This window comes from Mustela nivalis (assembly GCF_964662115.1).
Source record: "Mustela nivalis genome assembly, chromosome: 2".
Classification (NCBI taxonomy): domain Eukaryota; kingdom Metazoa; phylum Chordata; class Mammalia; order Carnivora; family Mustelidae; genus Mustela; species Mustela nivalis.
In genome coordinates, this window is record NC_139021.1 from 118829342 (window position 1) to 118835341 (window position 6000).

Consider the following 6000-nt stretch of genomic DNA (forward strand, 5'->3'; position numbering starts at 1 on the left):
ATGAACCCATTTAAGAGAAGACAAAATGTTGCACAGATGTTAATTTAATATATATTGCTTACCTAAAAATTGTTTTGAATAATATATATTGTGATAATGTTAGGGAGTTATTTTTAAAACAGTAATACTGCTTTAAATAGTAATGTACTCTTTAAAAAATGCAGTAATTAGATATCATTGATACATCAAATGATTAAATCACAATATTGGTGAATTCAAGTATTTTTACTCTTCCAAGTACAGTGAAATCTATCAGAAAGTACAGTATAAATAATAATTTTAATAACATTTGGCTTAGGTGTTTCTGCAGAGAAAAAATTAAGAACTGGGACATTATAGATTTTTAACTTATACCTATTTGATTTTTAGTTATCCTTTTAAAAAGATTCTTAGAAAGGAATTATGAATCAAACCACTGATTAATTAATATTTGATTGTTTAATTTCTCAGAAAAGTCTGTCCTTAGTAGCCATGGGGAGAGGACTTCAAAATGAAGAAAGGATAAACATGGCAATTAGAATAAAGTTCAATAAGTTCTAATACATATATATTCTGATACGTTACATAGGTTACATACGTTACAAAATACATATAAGATCTTACTGTTATTTGAAACATGTTAGAAAAAAACAATATGCGAAAATAGCTCTGAGAGCCTTTTTTTCACGTGGCACTTCATTGAATATCTTAGATGTGCTTCCTTTCCCTTCCTTGCTTCATTCATGAAAAAAATTCATCACTGAGAAGAGGTGCGGATTTAAGTAATTCACAGATAAAAACTACAGGTAAGTTAGAAAACACCTAACATCACGGAAAAAACTTGTAATATTTTAAGCATCTTTAAAATGAAAACCAGCATCCAGAGACATCCCAGTACTCTCACATCAGTTGTAGGACATTTTATTTAAATGAAGTCCTTGACCCACCAAAGCCATGTTACTCTGTCAGTAACCAAGGAGATGAAATTCTTAGAAGATAATTATGTTAGGGTTTCAAGAATTGAAGAAAAGGATGAAGAATTCCTTTATATCAGGAATGAAACTTGTAGTGGTCATCCTATAAGACAATTTTTCAAATGTCTGGCCAAAGAAGTGTGAGAGGTGTGCAAACGTCCTCCCTCCACACTCAAAGACAATACGGACTGGACCAGACACCATGACATCTTCTGTGTCTTCCATTTGTATCTTCTACCACAGTTGTATTTTCTAGTGTGATACCACGCACAAACTGTGCCAACAGCAAACCAAGAAAGACAGGCTCTAGTATGTGGTCTCCCCTTCTGATGTGTCCCTTGTCCCTGGATTAGTGGTAATGTCCCATTCTTCATATCCAAATCTCAGTAATATACTCAACCCTTGTTTGTTGTGTGCACTGAGGTCTTTGTGAGGCTCTAACACACCAGTCATGAGCTAATGAATAGGGGAGAGGTTGTAGACCTGACCTCATACACCTGTGACTGTGGTCTGTGAAGCATTAACTTGTATGAATTTTTGTCTAATGACCTGGAAACCCTCGCTGGAAACGCGTTAGAATTTGTATTCTAGGGGTCCTCTATTAAAATGCAAATGACCTGTTAAGAAATCCATTAAATCACTGACTTAGTGTGAATGGACTTTCTGGTAGCATAGAGGAATTGAGATAAAGACAGATGGTATGCAAAAAAGAGTATCCATCCTGATTTTAAGAACAAAGAACAGAGATGAAAATATATTTAACATTGTAGTTGACAAGAAGAGTATATATCTAGTATATGTGAAATCACTCTAGGAGATAATAACTTCTGTAGCTATGGAGTGATTTATACCAGAACGCAGGGCAAGGGAGTGGAAAAAATATAGAAGTCATGGCTTCTAGGTTTTCTTGGACAGAGATTGGGAAATCATATTTTAAAAGGCCATTCTTGGCAACAATGGGCACTCGGACCTAATAAATAGTATGTTTACTAGAAAAATGTTGTCAGAATATTTATCATTAGAGAAAAGTCCAAAGTTTCCATTGGTATACATGTAGCTAAAGATGGTTCAAGGGCAGAATTACATAAAATATTATTCACCACAATAGTGCCATCATGTGGGCTATTCCCTCTTTCACCCCATGGGGAGAGGGACTATGTAAGAGAAAAAAGAAGTTTCCAGAGCTTCTAAGTAAAATTCCACATATTTTTAAACATAGAAATAGATGACTATCAGTGATGCCATCATTTTACAGAAAGTCTTTAAAATGTGGCAGGAATCCTGGACTACATTTCAATCTCTGTGTATCAGTCATTACATCTATGATTTGGGGCTAATATGTAGCAAAACCACACCTTTCTTAGGTTGAGGTTATCTTGCTAGGATGAAACTAGTTCTGTGATTTCCTTCCCAGATTTCCCAAGTCTTACTGTCATCAACCAAATATCCAAAGAGATTGTTGGAGTTTCAACAAAAAACAAATAAAACTCAACTCAAAAATTAACATATAATTCATATTAATCTATGCTATAAATCACTTGAGAGGTCATATGTTATTAAAACATGCAAGCAGCACTTTCAAAAACTTTCCACATGTACATAATTTAAAATAGTAATCAACCAACTTATAACTACAATTGGATAAAGTGTTTAAGAAAATAAACAAATACAACATCCTAATCCTTTAACCACATGTGATGCCCTGCCTTTCTGCTGCAAATATTTTTAATAATAGGAAGCTTGAAATGCTTACTAATGTGAAAAGGTGTTCTATACAAGCCATGTTGTAGAGAGAGTATAATAAAACATAGAATTGAGAACACTGATAACGAAATGTCAATGACCACCACACCTCTTGAAGACCACAATAATGAATGACCAAATTGCTTTGGTTGGAAAGAACAGGAGAAATTAAGAATTTCATGGAAATGTCACTGCCAAAATAAGACCCAAAAGAAATTACTCATTTGTTCATTGGGTTCAGGAGTTCATCAATCCTTTCCTTTACTTTTGTGTCACCTTGGTTAAGTTTTATTAATGGACAGAGTAGAAAAAATTAATTGTAGGGATTCTTAAGTTTACTTTCTTTTTTTTATAATACCATGTAAGCTACTTGAAATACTTATATTATTAGCAAATATATAAATATATAAATATATGAAATAAAAAGATTAGCATTTTAAAAAATGATCTCCCTCTGGTAGGGAAGAGATAGCCATGTTTACTTAATCAAACCATCAACTACATTCTTTTTTAAAGAATGTAGTTCTTTAAAATCTCTATCCTGAAGCATTCCTATCATGTCAGTGACAGAGGCACATTAGTGCCACCTATTTTTGATCCCAAATGGCCATCATCCATCAATCCATCCATCCGTCCATCAATTCAAATCCACAAACCATAGAGGTTTGATATTTAAGAATAGCCATCTCCTAACAGGACTGATGTGACAATAAAAATGATGTGAAGAATGGAAAACAAGGAAAATTCAAGAAGATAACAAATTCTAGGAAATTTTTTCAAATTAACATGAGACCCTCCCTAAAAGGAAGTTCATTAACACCAAGCCTGTATTTTTCACTGAATAATTCTTGAGCTAGAGAATTGGAATCACCCACGGTGTTAAACATGCAGTTAATTGGATCCTCTTGAACAAATTCTCATGTGTCTGGGGTCATAAATCTCCATTTTTATGCATCCTTAGGCACTAAAATTTGACAAAAACTGTCTTAGACCCTCAGACTAAAAGTTTATTTGGAAGTCAGTAAGTACAAATGAGAGCTGTTTATTTTCTTGGGATTCCCAACTCTTTCTGAATCATTTATCAAGCAATGAGTCTGACCTTTGAGATAAATCTGCTGGGGCAGATTTAAGGTAAGACTGATTCCTGCAGAGAATCCAACCTCTGCACACAGGCATACACACACAACTCAAATCTTAGCTCTATCCCTTCCCTTCTGCCCTGCCCCCATTCTCCTTCATTACAACCCATGCTCCTAGATTAGTAGTCCGCGCCCCCCCCCCACCCCCTACACACCTGGCTTAGCAGGAGGCTTGCTGAGTACAGGACTGCTCATTTACTGCTAGGGTATTAACACTTCAGTTTAGAGCAACCCCAGTTCAGGGGTGCCTCTTGAGAAGGAACACAGGAGGGACAGAGCTGACTGCACTGAGAATTAGGTTCAGACTGGAAGCCACAAGTGCAGAGGAGCAAGAGAAGGAGGAGGAGGAGTGGAGGCAAGAGAATGAAGACGCTCCAGATTCCACCGGTTGCAGCTCCTCTTAAGGATTCCCTGTCCTGCGGAGATGGCCCTGGGGCCAGGGGAGGTCCTGGACCTCAGCTCTTCCTGCAGGACATCCTGGCATCTACAGCACCAGCATGAGGAAGTAAATCAACCCATCCAACACAGTTCTATTGCCACAAATGAGGTCAGAAATGAGATGGAACAGCAGCCTTTCTACAGATCAGGTACTGCACGCTGGGAATAATAACTGTTCATTTATTTCCCTGATTACCATATGTAGATATGAAATCTTACTGATTTTCAATAAATCACCCTCTGCAACTTAACCTACCTTTCTGGTTTCCTCTATGCATCCATATTCTTGATATATAAATTTTGAGAATTTTTTTTTAATTTCCCCACAGTACAAAAATACTGTTTGGCAAAAAATCAAGGGCTGTTTCTATCATCTCATGCAATTTCTGTCATTAGTTAACATGCAACTATAGGGATCAATTATACACACTATATACAAAATCTTACCCTGCTGAATTGCACCACAGATGCTAGTTCACTCTTACCCCAAATTGCCTTTTTTTACTAAAAAAAGATCAGGTATTTAAATAAAAACTTCAAGCAAGCCTGGGAACAGCAAAGTATTTCATCATTTCTGCAGACTGTAAAAGTGTTCCATTCTCCCTACGTTCATAGGCTTTGTTACATGGGCAGCCTAGGGGAAAGGGAGGGAGGGAGGAAGGATAGAAAGAAGGAAGGCGGGCAGCCAGGCAGGGTGGCAACAATGTCCTTGACATATTGCACTTTAAAAACAGGGGAGCCCCATTCCCCGTTTATCTATACTAAAGCAAGCCAAGCCTCCATGCACTACATCTGGACATTAGGAAAACTTGCATGGGGAAAACTTTTGGGGGGGAATGAAGGTGATTTCTGAGCTGGATTGCAGTTGTATGTGACACTGACATTTCTTTCCCATAATTCTTGCCCACAGGAAACACATCCTTTAAGAAACTGAATGAAATCAAGTTGGACCTTCTCAAAACCTGCAAGCTATCAACTTCCCAGGGAAGCTGACATACCCCCACCATCCAATGCAAGCAGCGAAGCATTCAGGCGACAAGCCCTGGAAGGCAATCCACCTTGAGAGTGCTGTTCCTAAGCCTGAATCCGACGCGGGGAGGGCGCGGTGGGAAATGAGGCAGAGCGCAAAGCCTCAGCTCCAGGAAACCAGACACCCCTTTGGAATCTCCACTGAGCGTTAGAATCCCGATCCCACCCCCTCGCCTACCTCCAGGCTCCAGCAGCATCCGCGAGCGTCCTCCCCTTCGCTCCCTCCGCAGCAGCGGACGCACGAATACCGAGCAGCCCGGAGCTTGGGTCCCGCAGAGCGCTCGTGCCAAGCGCTGGTCTCGATTAGTTACCACGGGAGAAAAAGGGGATTCAATCCAGTTTCCAGGCACCCGCGTCCCCGAAGGTTCCGGCCCCTACTCAGAGCTCTCATGCAGCTCTTTCTCCCGGCGAGGGGTGACCGAGGGGCCCGGCAGCAGCTCCTCTCTGCTGCTCTGGCTGATCGCTCCGGTTTCCGCCGCCGCCGCCGCCGCCACACCAAGCGCCCCGCTATCCACTCACCGCTCAGCAAGCAGGCCTGGCCGCCACCGCGCGGGGGAAGCGGATGGATGGAACCCAGAGCTTTTTCAGGGAAGGAAGGGAAAACTTTGATGTTGGAACCTCACACGCAAGACTGCGAAGACACCAAAACAAGTTGCAGGTGCCGGGGCGGGGAGGACTCTTTCATCAGCTCTGGGAAA

General features: G+C 39.9%; 1 protein-coding gene across 1 annotated transcript in view; it reads right to left on the reverse strand.

Annotated features, from left to right (window-relative positions):
* PCDH15 (protocadherin related 15) overlaps window positions 1-5568 on the reverse strand; it is a 1700294-nt gene extending 1694726 nt beyond the window's left edge. Inside the window, exon 1 of the mRNA XM_082719991.1 lies at window positions 5481-5568. The gene's annotated coding sequence lies outside the window, so the exon portion shown is untranslated. The remainder of the gene's footprint in view (window positions 1-5480) is intronic.
* Between the last annotated feature and the right edge of the window lie 432 nt (window positions 5569-6000).